Source organism: Panulirus ornatus, chromosome 29, assembly GCF_036320965.1.
Source record: "Panulirus ornatus isolate Po-2019 chromosome 29, ASM3632096v1, whole genome shotgun sequence".
Classification (NCBI taxonomy): domain Eukaryota; kingdom Metazoa; phylum Arthropoda; class Malacostraca; order Decapoda; family Palinuridae; genus Panulirus; species Panulirus ornatus.
Genome location: NC_092252.1, coordinates 12,127,206 through 12,145,377, shown reverse-complemented (window position 1 = coordinate 12,145,377; position 18,172 = coordinate 12,127,206). Strand labels below are relative to the sequence as shown.

The window sequence follows — 18,172 nt, the reverse complement described above, 5'->3', positions numbered from 1 at the left end:
CTTTAATAAAGTGAGGGATGAGTAAGAACTTCAGCAATTATGTATAAGTGAACATGGAAGGTGGAGTTTTGTCGCAGGAGGTGCATCACAGTGTGTGTGTGTGTGTGTGTGTGTGTGTGTGTGTGGCAGTATGTAGCAGAGGGTATGTGCTCTCTTGTGTATCAGGAGCCATATCAGGGCAGAGGGTAAGCCTGATCGCTTCTAAGAAGACTGTTTTATTGCAGATCATATAAGCTGTTTTGAAGGAGCCAGGATGGAATGGACGATAATGTACGTGCAAGTAGGTAGAGCAGTGAGTAATTAGAAACGTTCATTAGCATCACCATTTACAAGGAGGCACAGGAGAGGAGGTGATAAGTTGCACCTCGCACTCATTAAGGAGTCTCGGGAGGGCAAGGGAGACATTTTGCACGAGAAGCCACAGCTGCGGGCGGCTTGAGTTGTTCGTTCGCTGCTCATGGTGGCAGAGGAAGGCGGAGGATCAGTTGGAGACCGTTTCAGGAGGAGTAGGAGGAGGAGGAGGAGGAGTCACGTCTCGTAAGAGGAGTGGAGCTAGAGGTGTGTGGCGTGTGTAAGGCGCTACAGGAAGGCGTCGACCAAACGGTCAGTTATGGTCACCAAGGTAACGAGAGAGTTTGCTTCCCCAGCCGCCGCTGACCACTCACCCCGGGCTCAGGTCAATGACCCCGCTGACCACACTCCTCGCACAGGTCATTGACTCCGAGAAGCGCCGCCAAGTGTTCCTCTCTCCAAAGGAGGCACCAGAATATATTTCCCCACTAAAAGCTCGCTCACTGCTCGATAGAGACGGGGGAGGGAGGTCTTGTAGTGCCGTGGTCTCGGACATTAACTTTCGAGTTTTTGTGTACATAAGGGATACCGTGTTCTGCTTGGCTAAACAAATACTCTACATTATAAAGGTATTCTATGACCATCTGTTATCGTAACTGTACCCATTTCCATAGCGAGGGGGGTGTGGGGAAATCAGATGTACTCAACGTTGCTGCACCTGCCTTTGGGATTCGAGTGGGATCCGCGAGGTTTGGAAAAAGGCAAAAACACGCAGTTCCCTCTAGGGCAAAGCGCTCTGCTCTTTATGAATGTTTAACAGAATATTTTACGAGAGACAGTTATTTTGAAATGAAAATCATTGAACGGACAAGTAAAACAGCATCACTTAAAATCGGAAATATTTTCGGTATCGGGAGCCTGGACTTTCCTTCTCCCAAAAAGCATAACTATTTGAGAAATACAATTATGTCAGGAGAGTATGAGCTCAAAGCCTCGTGAGCAAAATAAATGTCGTTATCAGGAAGACCTCCTCCCACTTGAAATACGTGGTATCTTCCACCAACACAGCTGCTCCATTGTTCGTGATGAATCAAAGGGAAACTGGTCAGTATCGCGCAGTGAAAACTCCCATAGTGAATAGATTGTTGTTACACGTATTGATTCGGCCCATGTAATGTGCTCTGTGGCCATGTGCGTTGCCCAGACCTCAACGTACAGCTGAGCGTGGCCCGAGTGTCGACCGTAATGGCGCGATGACCTTAAGGGTAAAAGAGTTTCTTCACAAAGCTGAGTCTCTCGAGGCCAGTAGTGTGTCATACTTCATGAATGGAGTGTTAGTCCATCGGTGAGTCACGTGAGGTCATTACTCGTTACTCTTTACTTAGAGCCGTATGTGGAACTGCTCTGACGAGGTCATTGCCATATTGAGACTGCGTCTGATCGACCGAGTGACCTACGTAGACACCGTGAAGGACCTGGTGTCCTTTGCAAGATGGCTTGACCGAGTTAATGCCACAGCAGACTGACCTCGTCGTGACTGAGTGCCTAATTTAGATCCTGCCATGGCTAACGAGCGTACTTACACGTAATCCTGTTGCACTCCACGACCTTGACCTTTGACCTTCCGACCATCAGAATGACATAGCGCCTGGGGGGGTTGAGGATCCTGTGCCAAGCTTGAACTTGCCAACCCGTGATGCGGGATTAAGGTGCACACACACACACACACACACACACACACACACACACACACACACACACACGGAAATTAATGGCTTTACGAAGTTTGACGAAGTTTGACGCCAGGTTGGTCATGCATCCCCAGCAATTCGCTTTCAGTGTTGGTCTAGCTTTGTCTCAGTGGCTACTGGGCCGGTGTTATCTCAGCAGAACTGGCTTTACCTCAGCGGCTTCTGGGCCGGTGTTGTCTCAGCACAACTGGCGTTACCTCAGCAAGTATTTTGCTCCTTATCTCTCAGTAGTCACAGAGCTGGCGTTATGGTAGAAGATGCTTAAGCTGATGTTGCCTCGTGTGTCTTAATGTCATCACGACAATGAATTTTCTGAGGGAAGCTTTTGTAAATGTAATCACTTACTTAGCTTTACTAAATCAACGAATTGGCGGTAAGTATGGACTGCCGTTACCTCGTCTCGCCTTTAACGTTCGTCCTTCCGTCTTGACCACAGCTCACTAACGAGCTGTAACAACACGCTGTAACACCACATGGACTCACTCAACTTCAGATTTATTTGTTTTTGTCTCGTAGTGGCAGCCTTGACACAGGTTAAAGCGTGCCAAAGTCGAGGCCTTCTCCGATAGAAGTCTCGTGAGATTCGAGGTGTAAGAGCGAGAGAAAAAAATATCGGCAAGGATTGATTTGGGGATCCGTAGGTGTTTGTTGACTCTTGGTAGACGAATAGATTGTAAGGAGAGGGAAAAACGAGAGAGAGGGGAAGAGACCTTTATACATCTTTTTCGTACGTGGGGGGGGGGGGGGGGAAGAGGTATAACGGTCAATCCTCGTATAGCCTGCCTGCACACAGAAGGTATGGGAAGCAGCATCCAGCTGCGTACCGAGGGCCCAGGTCTTATTTACTAAGACATTTATACTCACTTAAGCGGTTCACGAGAGCATTGCCCGGAGCAATACCTGTAGAATAAGGAAAGGGCACCAACATCGCGGTGGATGGAAAAAGGTTATTGAAGAGAGGTGATGACAGGAGAGTTAGTGGGGCGGAGGGAGAACACTGTGTCACTCATGAGGTCAAAAGGTCAAAGACAGGGTCGTTGGGTTAATCAGGACCAACCATGGGAGAATCATATGTGTTTATTGTTTCACTGACGACAACCCTCGCATCCCATTGGCGAGTATTGTCGTTATAACAGAAACGTAATACTGTAATGACACCAACTTATCGCTGGTATAAACGCCAGATCCTGTGATCTTACGCTAAATCATTACCGTAATAACGCCAGCTGAGGACAGTAATAAGCCGGTTATTGTGCTGCAGCGGACACTTACTTCAGTAACAGAGCCATCTGTAATGTAATAACGCACCGTTACTTGTGCAGTGACGGAAGCTGGGGTAATCTGATGGAAACTTGGAAATCACCGGAGCGGACGACTGGTTCCGTCCCTCTCCCGCGGGTTCCTACTGACGACGGAGGCGCCAGCCTGGAGGAAGGTGAGGCAGGAGAGGGAACAACATGAGGGGAATAGATAGGGAAGGATGGGGTGGAGGAGCCAGGGTTACTGTAGGGTAATCTGGCAGGTAAAGCTCTGTCTAGTGTGAGGAAATTTTCGATACTTTGGTCGAAAATATTTGGTATGTTTTCATATACACATATTGTGTAAAGTAAAAGGATTTTGTACATATGTTAATGATTGTCTCTGCAGCATCCATTGTAATTACAGCAGGTTAATTGTTTCATTGGATAGTTCGCCAGAGTGATCCACGTGGGTTTGTTTTATCTAGTTTTCTCGGTATCATTAAATGATTCTCCTGTTAATATAGAATGAAAATTGATGTTTTTTTTTTTCTCGTCCTCTAGGGATCAGTAAACAATCTCCCGTGGTTTACAGACATCAGACTTGTGATGCGCTAAGAGATCGAAATTGAATTATCTGTGTAAGTTTGAGAGAGGTTGTGTTGGGATTAGAGAAGACCGTCCCACCCGGGGCGTAGCTGAAGGAGGGGACTATTCAAGGAAGCCAAGTCGGACGCGAAAGTAATTGGACGTGACGGGTCGGGACACAGAGACAGCTTGACCAAGTTAGGTCAGGAGACGAGGGAGTGGTGTTCATTAAAAGGAAGTATGGCGGCGCCGTCTGTCGGAAGTAAAAAAATGAGAGATATGGTGAGTTAGTGGCTCGGTGTAGGGAGGAAAATGTTCGAGGGACGTGGGATGTAACACGCCGCCGGTGTGAGGAAAATATTGAATGAGGTGGGACGTGACGGCACGTTGTGAGGGAAAGTGGGAGTGCATTGGGGGTGCATTTGGAGGTAACATGGTGTGGCGAGGGGACCTGCCCTCGGCGACATGGTACAGTAATTATAAGGCCCAGGGTGAGGAAGGTTGCTCATTTTGACGCGATGGGTTGAGGAAGATAAACTCACTGGTAACGAGACATGGCTCATTGTAGATTTCTTTGATGGGGTTGGTAGTGTGTGGGAGATGGGCCATAGTGACGTGGTGTAGAGAACCGAGGTGATAAGGGAGAGAAGGGTGATTAGGCGTGTCCTAGTGATGTGGTATTGCTAGGAAACCTTATAGAGAAAAGTGACATTGGTGTAGGGTGGAAAGCCCCTAGAGTTGCTGTGCCGTAGCCAAGAGGCTGTCTTAAAGTTACGTGGTCATAGTGAGGAACCTGGTCAGAGTTACGTGATCATAGTGAAGAAACTCACCATTTACGTGGTCATAGTGAGGAAACTCACCATTAATGTGGTCATAGTGCGGACACTTCCCAGAGTTACATGGCTATAGTGAAAGAACACGCAAGAGTTACTCGGTCACTTTGGGGAAACTGTCTTTAGAGTTACGTGGTTATAGTGAAGAAACTCCCAGACTCACGTGTACATAGCGAGGAATCTGTCCAGTGTGACGTGGTTACTGTGAGGAGACTCCGGAGTTAACGTGGTTATGGTGAAGGAAGATAAGTTGTATTGCGGTATATGGGGCTTATGGTGCTCTGGAGGGGGAACCATTGCAAGGAGAAGGGAACAGTCACTGGCAGACTGTTAGAGGGGAAAATACGTTGGTTAAAATTAAGGATGGTTATCTGAACTGAAGGAGTGGACACAGAGTGTGTAAGCTGGTAAAATGAATAGATTCTTCACTGCTGGAGGAAGTGCAGAGAGAATGAATGGGTGAACGATGTATAAAAGAGTAAAAGATACAGACAGAATTATTCTTAAAAGCTAAAGGAATGTATTTCAGGGTAGGTGTAGGCGACAACACCGTAAAAGAATGTTAAGATAGGATGAATGGAGTGGAAGACGATATATACAGAAATGGTAAAGGAGGGAAGGAAACAGAAAACATGAAACGCGGTGGACGAAGAAGAAAAGACGGGCGTTGTGAGGATAGGTGGATAGTGAGGGTAAGAGAGCCATATAAATGAAACAAGATGCAGGAAAGGCGGAGGACAGTCAGAGAGGGGGACTGGTTAACAAGACTGTGGGTAGACTGACTAAGAGAGGATGCAGCGGAAGGTTAAGCGGTTTTATGAGAACTTTAAGGAAGCGAAGGTGTCATATGCTGAATATTGTTTAGGGCAATGTCGAGTTCACAAGATGATATACATATGAATAAATAAATGGACACAAAGCCACACACATACACTTCCTTAACAGACGTATCAGTAGGTGTTTGTACACGATCAAACTCGGTACAGGGACCAGGTTTGAGGTATTTGTTTTTATTTCACAGCAGCCGGACCCGAGTTGATGATCACATCTTTGGTGGCAAGGTCGCACGGAGACAGCACACGGGAGAAGTGGCCCAAAATGATACATGTAGAGTGGGGAGAAGGGAGGAACATCATCCCAGACAGAGGGGGAGGAGGGGATGATTAGAGTTGGAGATGATGCCTGGAGAATTAATGAGACGGAAGGCTTTTGATTACACCCTGGCTAATGAAGTGCCGCAGGTAAAGCCACTCCAAATATGTGAGCAGTTCTTCATATTGGGACAAGTAAGATCCCTGTAGATATGAAACAGCTACTAATTAGCGAGAAAGCTAATTACTGCGCCAATACAGACACCAAGATTTTGGGAATCAGATTGTATGATGTTAATTATGTGAGATTTCCTAGACAGAGTGGTGGACTTAATTGTGCCAAACATGTCTGTGCTTTTGCAGGGTTGAGTTGTGATGTTCTGAAACGGAACTGAGGGAAAAGGGTGCCACTTAGAAAATAGATACAGGTAGAAATGGCGTATAATCACTATTGAATTGAACCAGGTTACCGCTTCCCCATTTTGAGATATTGCATAGGTCTGTACGAGAAAGAGATCGGTGTATTAGAGTGAGGCGGGAAGAAAACATGACCCAAGTATGTAAAGTGGAATCACCAGCGTGCGAGTGAATAGGGCTTAGTGTTGAAGAGATAAGATCATTTATAGTGTGAGTGAGAGAGAGAGAGAGAGAGAGAGAGAGAGAGAGAGAGAGAGAGAGAGAGAGAGAGAGAGAGAGAGAGAGAGAGTAGGTTTGAGCACAGAGCCCTGTTGTTGGAAACTTGATATATTCACATGAGATCTATAACTGTATTGTCATATCCCGTCAAGGCTTGAGCAATTTATCCGAATAACAGCAAGGTTTACGACGCCTTGGATGTTAGTGAGTTTCAGCAGGTGTTGAACTTGAGGCTCTCTCTCTCTCTCTCTCTCTCTCTCTCTCTCTCTCTCTCTCTCTCTCTCTCTCTCTCTCTCTCTCTCTCTCTCTCTCTTCGGAAAGTTGCGCCACCTCCACCGTAGAGAGGCCAAGCGTGAGCCGTAATTTCCCAGCATTTATTCTTCTTTTCCGCGAGGGAAGAACACGCCATATCTGAATATTTATACATGGGATTATTGCCGAACATTTGCCGTTACGAGTGTGGGGGGAACAGGGCCGTAATGTGACGGCTCTGGTATAACAAGGTCCTCCAGTACGCCAACCAAAGAGCCTTTGTCAGACACCTGCACCGGGTCCTCTGGCCTGGTAGATGATTGCAATGGCCGGGCCCCGCTGGCGGCCTGGAATGTCATTGCATTACGTAGCTGTTTAGAGGGGGAATTAAAACCGGGTGAAAGCTTAGGGAGGTTAGGGATGGTGTAGTTTGTTCGTAGTGGTTCCTTCCCAGCGTTGATCGTATTCGTGAGTGTGGTAGAGCGGGGTTTGAGATATTGTACGGCGTAGCAAGACGGTAGAGCTGAAAGAGGCCGTGAATTATGATGGAAGTGAAAGTTTGGTCCGTCCCCCCAGACGAGGTAGTGCACGATGACTGTGTTCGGCTACGACGATGTTCCTACAGGTCATGAAAGGAGTGTGTTGTCCCCTGGGTGATTCCGACCTCCACCTTCCCTGCATAATGTGTGAGTATCTGTTGCAACCTGCCGGCTGCAGACGTGAAAATAATTATGCCCTCAGAGTCACAGTGCCGCGCCTTCTGTGCGACGTTCTCCCATTTTGAATATGCTGCAAATAACCTGGGTCGCTGCACTCCCCTGCACTCTTAGTCTAATTGGTGTGTGTGTGTGTGTGTGTGTGTGTGTGTGAAAACGGAGTTCGACATATCCCCTCTCTGTTTTCTCAAGTTTATAACCACGTCATATCGAGCGCCCGCGGCATTTCTGTCTGTGTGAGTGTGTCATCACGTTAGCATTGCGCCGGGTGTAGAAAAGACGACGACACCTGCAGAATTTCCCCTGTCGACGGCGTGGTTTATCGTCCGCTGCCGCTGGAACAGGTGTCGAAGGCCCAGCAGCCACGCTGGGAATATATATGATGGCTCACGGGCTCACCGGTAGAGGAAACGCTCACATATTTTCAGGGAAGCTAGTGCGCCGTCGTTGTATTTGTGCGCCGGGATCAGGTTTGTAGACTCTTGCGTGATACATTTAGCCAGGCTACGTATGTATATATATATATATATATATATATATATATATATATATATATATATATATATATATATATATATATATAATCAGATGTAGAAGAGCCCTAAATGTTTTAGCACGAGGTTGTTTGAATTACTCTATTTTTTTTTTCTGCTGACTAGAAAAAAATACAGGGAATTATTTTTTTTTCTTTTTTACTTACAGGAAAATCTCACTTCACTGTGATTACCTGCTTCTGAGAAATATCAAATTTAGTCTCCACTGGTCGACAACAGAATTGTATTTTATGATAACGAGATGTCGCAAGGAGCCAGCAGAAACGTCCGGACTTAGGGACTGTACAGTTATTTTCTTTATTATTTTTTTTGCCAGACGTTGCACACTTTCGATCATATATTTCCCAAGTTGATATGTAATTCAGCTGTTTAACTTGTCATGGTGGCAGTTGCGTAGTCTCGTAGATGTCTTCACTCGTAGAGGCGTGGGTAGGTGTCGCGAGATGTTTTCACTCGTAGAGGCGTGGGTAGGTGTCGCGAGATGTTTTCACTGGTAGAGGCGTGGGTAGGTGTCGCGAGATGTTTTCACTCGTAGAGGCGTGGGTAGGTGTCGCGAGATGTTTTCACTCGTAGAGGCGTGGGTAGGTGTCGCGAGATGTTTTCACTCGTAGAGGCGTGGGTAGGTGTCGCGAGATGTTTTCGCTTGTAGAGGCGTGGGTAGGTGTCGCGAGATGTTTTCGCTCGTAGAGGCGTGGGTAGGTGTCGCGAGATGTTTTCGCTCGTAGAGGCGTGGGTAGGTGTCGCGAGATGTTTTCGCTCGTAGAGGCGTGGGTAGGTGTCGCGTTGGAATTGTTCACACGATGCTACAGGCAGGCCACATGAAGGTAGACAGTCGTGAAGATACTCACCAAATGAATGCTTGAATGAATGACAGAGGATCATGGATCGCACCTGGGGCGTCGGTATGAGTTTGATATTTTACGTTTATCTTTTCTTCTCGAAGATCATTACGAGTGTGATATGTACGTGTATGTACTTATGTTGCGAAGAGCCGAGTTGTATTTCGTTCTGGATGTGTGTGAAGTGTGGGTGGGTAGGTCATGGCGGGGACTCTAACCGCAGTCGCTGGTGTGGGGAGGCTAATACTGTAGGGGCGGCTCACGTCATTATATATATATATATATATATATATATATATATATATATATATATATATATATATATATATATATATATACATATATATACATATATATACTTATGAGTCCACAAAGAAAGATATTTTTGTGACTGAGGAATTTCCCCTATAGATTTTTTGTTATATCATTGGATGAGTGTATTTTGATTGATGAGAATGTCATCTTTAGGGATTTTTTTTTCCCTCCGATAATATCTGAAGGGAAACTTTATAGACACAACAAGAATATGACTTATGAGCATATCGTCGCACGGCACAGACTCTCGACTGTTTGATGAGCTTGTCTCTTGTCTGGTGGCGGCCACAGGGCTCGGTAAAACCCAAAGCTTCAACCATCTTCGGGACGAGTCGTATCTGTGAACCTAAAGTACATACACTGCCTCCCAAGACTGCGACTGACTCAGAGGGTTAGGACGGACGAGTCGCCCCTTGAGCACGACCATACTACCCTTGCGTACGACTGTAAGACCCTTGAGCACGACCATACTACCCTTGCGTACGACTGTACGACCCGTGAGCACGACCATACTACCCTTGCGTAAGACTGTACGACCCTTGAGCACGACCATACTACCCTTGCGTACGACTGCAGGACCCGTGAGCATGACCATACTACCCTTGCGTACGACTGTGCGACCCTTGAGCACGACCATACTACCCTTGCGTACGACTGCAGGACCCGTGAGCATGACCATACTACCCTTGCGTAAGACTGTACGACCCTTGAGCACGACTATACTACCCTTGCGTACGACTGTACGACCCTTGATTACGACCATACTGCCCTTGCGTACGACTGTACGACCCTTGAGCACGACCATACTACCCTTGCGTTAGACTGTACGACCCTTGAGCACGACCATACTACCCTTGCGTACGACTGTACGACCCTTGAGCACGACCATACTACCCTTGCGTACGACTGCAGGACCCGTGAGCATGACCATACTACCCTTGCGTAAGACTGTACGACCCTTGAGCACGACTATACTACCCTTGCGTACGACTGTACGACCCTTGATTACGACCATACTGCCCTTGCGTACGACTGTGCGACCCTTGAGCACGACCATACTACCCTTGCGTAAGACTGTACGACCCTTGAGGTATTGACGGCCTAGTCACTAGGTCAAAAGTCTTACCATCATACCCAATGGTCGTGCCAAAGTGGTGAAAAGGGTTAAACGCTGAGAGACAGAGACTTGTCTATCATACACATTATTTATTTCGTGATGAACGTATTTGAATTCGCGCCAGGTGTCGTGTCCAGCTGATCCGTTGAGGTTAGGGCGGACATGTCAACAGTCATTGCCCTCCGTCTCCTTTATAGTCGATTTTCAGTCGTGTGTGTGAGTCCACCACGGGTTGCAGACTGACTGGCCGGCAGGATCTGAATATTTGATTGCAGTTACCCCTACCCAGTTCAGCGTCCACCTGTCTCACTCACCTCCCTTTGTCCAGCACCACTTCTGGCACCTCCTCCACCAGACTCCTCTCTTAATGGTATCTACCCATCCGTTCATATCTCTCTCACGCTCCCTCCACTTTTCCCCTGTCTTTCCTCTCCCAGCATCATTCCCCCGTCCACATCTGTTTGTCCTACACCCTCCTTTCCTCCTCTGCCATTTTTCTCCTCCCTCCTCTTTCGCATCCTTCTCCATTCCTCCCATATATCTACTTTTCCTCTCTTGTCTTCAGCTTCCTTTCTCCTCTTTGATCTCTGCATTGACCTCCTCTCCCTGTAGCTCCTTTTCGTCCTCGTAATCCTCTCCCTCCTTTCTATTCACTCTTTTCCCTTCCCTCTGAACTCTCTCCCTGTCCCTTCCTCCTCCTCCTCTCTCCGTTCCTCCCCCTCCTCCTCCTCCTCCTCTTTTTCGTCTTAGGAGAGCAACTCGCTGCAGGAAAGTTAAGGAGTCGTGATGGTTTGAAGAAGTTGTATTATTCTCTCTAACTGGTTTTCCTTATACCTTAAACTTTTAATAGATTCTTTTTCTTCATTTTTTTTTTTTAGCCCTTAGGATGGTTAACCCTAAAGCTAGCAGCGGTCATCTTCGTTGGCCTCCTCCCTCTGTCGCTGTTACTTTGCCCCCCTCATTCCCTCAAATAATTAAACAGATAAATAAAAGTCTTCTTGTAATCTCAGGAGGTTGAGTGGTTGGTGTGTTCGGGTTGATGCAGCCCAGGGCAGGAGAGGTGAAGCGGATGCCTCGAGGTCGACGAGTCCAAGCAGTTGAGCGAGGCCGGGTGTTTACTTACTTACGGTTCTTGTTTATCCATAGCCTCCTTACCCGGTGTTGGCTGTGGCTGGCATCTGTGGTCGGCAGCTCCCGAAGGGCGGGCGGTATTGGCTACTTCACTGACTTGGAGCTGAAGTCGTCCCGCTTCTCAATCCCCAACAGTGACAAAAAAAACTGACGAATGCTCCACCTCCTTTTTAAGTTTTGAATAGATGAATTAAAATTATCCACTCTTATTCCATTTCATTTTTTCTTTTTTTGTAAGCAGAGTGGATCACAATTTTCGTTTGGTATCGGGAGAAGTAATCTGCAGAGTGCTCGGGGAGAGAGAGAGGGAGAGAGAGAGAGAGAGAGAGAGAGAGAGAGAGAGAGAGAGAGAGAGAGAGAGAGAGAGAGCCTGCCTCAGTCTGGCAGCAACTGAGGGAAAGTTATCCTGGACTGCAGTTCGCAGCCAGCCAGTCAGTCGGTCGGTCGGTCGCGCTCCAGTGACTGGCAGGATTTTAATAATTCGTTTTGTGTCGTTACGTATCACTGGCTGCCCAGCGCTGCCACTAGTGGGAGGAGGGTGCGGAGGAGAAGGGTGAGGGGGGTGTGTGGCAAGGGGGGGAGTGGATGAGGCAAGGGGTGGTTTGAGATGTGGCGAGACGGGAAGAGAGAGAGAGAGAGAGAGAGAGAGAGAGAGAGAGAGAGAGAGAGAGAGAGAGAGAGAGAGAGAGTTGTGTTGTAGTAAGGGGATAGAAGGAGACCGAACTATAAGAGGAGGTGGAGGGAGTAAGACTCGAAGGAGAGAGAGGGAGGTAGGTATGAGGGGTGGGGGTTGCGGAGGTGGGGTGAGCTCAAGTCACCCGGCTCTTACGGCTTGTAGTCAGGCTAGTCCTCTGAGTCCGGGATGTGGGCTAAGTGCATGTGGACTGCGCGTCCTGGGATGGAGCTCTGGCTATCTTGTCCTAAGGGGACCTCGCCACACACACACACACACACACACACACACACACACACACCATGAGCCTCCGTGGTGTAGTAGTTAATATTTGTGACCATGGGTCAGTATTCACCCACGTGGGTTCGAACCCTGGTTGCTGCAGGCGGCCGACATCCAACCCAGTCGTTCATTCTCTCTTCGGGGCTTACCGATAAATGGGTACCTAGCTTAGGTTCGAGTATATATATATATATATATATATATATATATATATATATATATATATATATATATATATATATATATATATATATATATATATATATATTGATGGATTATGAATATGGGTAGCATACAAAAGTTATGAAAGTTTTATGATGGTAGACATAGTTCAAGAGATCAGGGCCCTATGTGTGTAGAGCTCCTTGCACACAACACTCGCTTAAGGCGTCAGTAGAATGCTATACCACAATCCGGAATCACATCGTGGCATTGTGATATTACGTCATGCGAGTCCACTTCAGGTTGGTAACGACCTTGGGAGATGTGGATCAGTGCTGCTGACTGTGATCCACCCACCACCACCCGCCTTCCATTGTGCGCTCCCGAGGAGCTGGGGGAAGGTCTTGTAGTACCACGCCCCAGCATGTACTTTGGTGGAGAACCGACACGAGTCTTCAGGAGGAGAAGAATGTCCTAGTGTCCTGGTATGTCTTGTGGGGAGGATGGGCGGTAAGTCCTTTGCCCGGAGAGGACTTTCCCCCCATGTCCCAGTATGTCCTGGGGGGGGGGGGGGGGGGAACTCGCCCGCCCCATGTCCTGTGGGAGAGAAGATACTCGCTGCTCAGCAGAGCGCCGCCTCTCGTCATTTAAACTTAAACTTGGGAGACAACAAAGTTTAATGCGTCTTGTCAACAGCAGGTTTTGTCATTTTAGCATAGCGTGTCTGGTGTCAGGTTTTTTGACAGGTGCGCGCTGGGTTAGAGGAGGTGATTATATCCCTTGACAAGAAAGAAAATGACTGGCTTAATCTTAGAATATATATATATATATATATATATATATATATATATATATATATATATATATATATATATATATATATATTATATGAGGGGAAAAAGAAACCGGTTAAATCTGTGAAAGTATATAACGAGAAAGAAAGTAAGTGAACGGTTATGTAAAATGCTGTGTTGCCTCATGGGGGAGGACCTCGGTGCATACTTAAATGCAGTATTTAGGTGGGTGGAACTGGCTCAGAAAGACCAGGAAATTTATGCTCCTCGGGTTTAGCTCACCCGAACTCTAAACTTGTAGGAAAGTCTGAGAGGACTGAGGGTCTGCTTGCTCTGTTAGGAGGATAAGGTTCATCATGGTATATACCAGGAAGGTACTAGGGCGTTTACGTATTAGTCTGTAGTTTGAAGGTGTTTCCACACTGGTGGGGAAGAGGTGGTGGGATAATCGACCAGGAGGGTGTGGTAGGTTTCAAAGGAAGAAAGATTTATCGGTTAAGATCAGATGTTCCTTCACATGATGTGTGTGTGTGTGTGTGTGTGTGTGTGTGTGGATCAAAATGTCATATACACAGCTACTTCACGGCTACAAAGATGACACGTGAAGTTATTTTACTGTCAGACTTTAGGTTTGTTACGTGAACTATATAAATTCTGAAGGTTCATTTGTTAAGAAACTGTGGTGTCTTGTGAGGAAATGCAACTTTGTTGGAGGGACGGGAATGTGATGGTGGGTGGAGGGCTGGTTAGCGTTGGGGGCGGGAGAGATGAGACCCGACTGGAGTGGGAGTGTGACGGCAGCCGGGTGGGGGAAGTGTTACCATCGCCAGGATCTGTATTGGTTCAATGGTAACACGTGAAGCGAGGCCTTATCGACCCTGACATACGTTGTTCCTCTCCCAGCTGTTCATCGGAGAGCACCTCCAGTCGTAGGGTTGTTGATAAGAACTGGTTTCCGATAGAGAAGCTGAATGAAATTGCAGTGAACGCTTGAGAAAAAAAAAAAGGAGAGAAGAAAAAGAAAGGTTTTGCCACCTGGATCCTACCCATATTTATGTAACCCCTTGAGCACGACGGTACGACCCAAATGTGCAATGACCAAGCCTTTCCCCCTAATCTTTAGGACCAGGACAGAGGCTAACCCATCATGTCCAAGGGTCATGCCGCTGTGTTCAGGATGTTAACATTCAACATCTGTGAATATACACCAGTATTGTGCAGCTCTCTCTCTCTCTCTGTGGCGTTCTGTCCGTGTTCACGCACCAGATGCCTCCCTAACCCTACGTAGGTTATGTGAGGCGAGGTGACTTTGGGTTACCTCGCCATAAGTTCAGGTTAGGTACCTAAGGCTGAATGTATCTACGATGTTAGGCTACAGCGAACGTCTGGACCAACACTCATTGCCTACTGACGGGTCCTGTCGCCCGCTAACAAACGAAGGCTCAAAATGACTGAAGTGTGGTTGCATCTGTTACTTTTTTTCTCTCTCCAAACTTATCGGTTTAAAAAAAAAAAAAAAAAAAGACATGTCAGACTTGGAGATAGGAAAGCAAATAGCATCACTGTCAAAATATACAACACGCCTGGCGAAAATAAAATTCCTTTGTGACTGCCGGTTTAGATGTATTGCCTTTTGACGATTTATGTCTTTTTACTGGCAGATCCAAAACAAAGAAGTTTTTATTGCCGAACATTTTTCTCTAACGTAATGTATTGTCAGTTAGCGTCAGGCAACAACAGCTAAATAGAGGAAAGACTTATTTTTCACGTGAAGGTTTTTTTTTATTCAAAAGTTCTTTTACACTCAGCGTACAGGATGTGTGTTGATAGACATGCAAGAAATAGATGATCGATTAAAGAAGTATTTATAGAACTTTGCTGATACTTTAAGTCACAGCTGAAGTTAGAGGCTGTGCAATATTTTTTTGTGCGCCCATTTCAGTGTAGGTGCAAGTTGTGATGGTCTGGCAGGATAGACTCCGTTGCAACTGTTGCATTTTCATATAGATTAGGTTTCATAATGAGATGCAATTTTTTTTTTTTTGTCCAAAGGATTCTAATCATTGAGGAACATGGGGTCTGTCATTCAGAGCACTACCCAGTGAATTTATGTTTTCCGTCGCCTCGAATGTCCCTCCCTCCAAAAAAAAAGGGGGGGAGGTGAGGGGAAAATAGAGTGCGGATGTACTTGATGGAAACGTATTAAGAAAATTGGTGTTACACCCCAGGGGAGGAGGGTTGTGTACTCGGGATAACGTTGTCAGGCATTGTCTGTGGTTGGTGTGGGTAGGTATTGTCGTGGGTAAGCGGGAGAAGACGAGTGGAGGGAGGAATAATGGGCGCGACCCGTCCAGGGTATACCAGTCATGCGAGCTGGGGTGGCTCTTGGTCGGTAGTGGTGCGGCTCTTTGAAAGCATCAAGAACCCCCTCCTCCCTCGAACTCGACGCTTCGAGTAGTCTGGCCTTTGACCCGACCCCGGAAAGACAAGAGGGATCTTGACTATGGTAGTCTGGCCTTTGACCCGACCCCGGAAAGACAAGAGGGATCTTGACTATGGTAGTCTGGCCTTTGACCCGACCCCGGAAAGACAAGAGGGTGTGTTACGAGGTTATTTTTTTTCGGATAGTAAAGCAGCTGGTCGAAGGGTCGGGTCCAAGGCCAAAGCCGTCCTACCTCAAGGGTCGTAACGCCTTGCCCAAGGCTCGCTACCTTCGTGTTTAAGGGTTCCAGACAGTTCAGTTCGCATGTGCTGTTCAACGCTTGAGCTACGGTTTTCTCGTTCCCTCTGTGTGGGTTTGGTTTGCTGGAGGAGTTAGTATTCTGACATGTTCGCTTGTTGTTGCCGTAGTTATTGTGGTCGGTATCTGGAGCGTTACAAATGTTAGCTCGTGGTATGGCTGTATGTCGGGTGTTGTGCTTTCAGCCGATGATGTTGTAGTGTTGTCCGATGATGTTATAGCATTGGTTTACGCTTAGTGTTTAGTGTTATTATAGTCGATTTCCTCGTGATTTATTGTGATCGTCATAGATGGTAGCATTAAGTAAATAGTGAGTACATTAAAGTGATAGCTGTTGAGTTCGCATGTCACAGCTGGTGATGTTAAACCACTTCACTGTGTTAGGAGTTAGATGAGACGTCTTAGTGTGTTTCATCCCCATGTACATCTCAGATGTCTCACGAGTTACCTCCTCCGTATTATACCATACGTATTGCGAAGTTCTAACCGGGGTCCACTTCAGGCGCGACGCTACCCGGAAAATCATATTTAGTGCATCGCTCGCTCTCACTTATTGTGAAACTCGAGGGAGTAAGGAGCTAATTGGGTTGTACTGTTGTAATTGTATGGCTCGCTTAACGACGCAGTCACTGCGACACTCACGTGGGAGTAGTTGAGAGAGAGAGGAGTCGCTACTGGTGGACGTGGCTATGCTGAGGTTTTGGCAACAGGAGCAGTGGACAGCACTGGCCCAGGCCAACACAGCCCACTAGTTTTACCGTCCTCCTCAGGAGGTTAGTCTCATCTCGCACGGGAGAGGAGTAGAGAGAGAGAGAGAGAAGAGAGAGAGAGAGAGAGAGAGAGAGAGAGAGAGAGAGAGAGAGAGAGAGAGAGAGAGAGTTTTGCAGATCAGATGAAGAGAGGGAGAGGAACATGAAGAGGCGCCCGCCCGCCGTGCTCCGTCTTCGTAACACATGGTGCGGGGAGGACAGGTGGTGTGGTGCTGCCGCCGCCCCGGCCTGCCGGGGATAATCCACCACAGCCTGGGATCTCTAGGGTGGGGGGGGGGGAAGGATTACCACAGACACGTACTCTCACCCTCGCCCGCCATCACCACGACCATCACCGTGAAAATCTCTTGACGTTGTAGTAAACGACCAACGCCACCGCCTCGCCACCTTCCTCGCGCGCTCGCCACCCTTAAACCCTTCCCTGGGAACGACGGTACGTCCCTTGGGTATACATTGGCCTGGCCTTCGACCTGATTCGTAAGGGTGAGGTCAAAGGACAGGCCGTTATACGCAGGGGTCGTATCGTACCGTCCTGCTCCAGTGGCTTAACCATCGATGGTCTTCCAAGTCATTGACGTAGAGGGTTAATGGAAAAATGGAAATATGGCCTCTTATGCTGACTCCCACCTCCTTATTGCGGTGTGGCGAGAATTGATAAAGAGATACTCTAACTGGTAAATTTTGCACCTCATGTGAAACTGTAATGCAGATACAACTCGTAGCGGGTAGGTACCAGTAATGACCTCCAGTTCATCAGTCTTGAAATTCACGAAGAGCAGAGAGTCGGCCATAAGTTACATCCGTACGTGAGTCACTGGGAAATATTCTGGTGTCTCTCCTGTGTACTTACACGGAGTGAAAAAGAGGGAGAAATATTTTATCTTTCGACTGAAGGAGGAGGAGGATTTTGCCCGCGGTCGTAAACATGGCGAGTAAAGCCAGCTTCCCCCGGCATGCTCTCTCTCTCTCTCTCTCTCTCTCTCTCTCTCTCTCTCTCTCTCTCTCTCTCTCTCTCTCTCTCTCTCTCTCTCTCTCACCATGCGTGGCTCAGACTGGGTCTAGTTCGCCCTGGTTTATTGTTTTATACAGTGATTATATTTTTGTGTGGGCCAGACTGGGTGGGGCTGGCTCTGGTTTATTGTTTTACGCGGAAAATATGTTTGTATGTGGCTCGGCTGTGGTGTAACTCGTTGTGTAGTTTATTGTTTCACCTGATGATAATGAAGCCAGCAGGTTCCCTCCAGGGCCAAGAGATTCACCGTGGACCGCCATGTTTCGTTCGCGCTCATCCCAAGATCAGCGTGTATTCACTGTAGGACCCGTTGTCTTTGGTTCTGAGACCTCCACCAGTGTCCAACTGAAGGCTCGTTCAGCTCACAGATTTACCCAAGGCCACCAG

The 18,172-nt window shown here is 47.3% G+C and overlaps 1 protein-coding gene across 3 annotated transcripts in view; it reads left to right on the top strand.

The window, feature by feature from the left end:
• The window catches only part of LOC139758115 (uncharacterized), a 357,618-nt gene that overhangs the window by 198,447 nt on the left and 140,999 nt on the right, over positions 1-18,172 (top strand). The window lies entirely within an intron of this gene.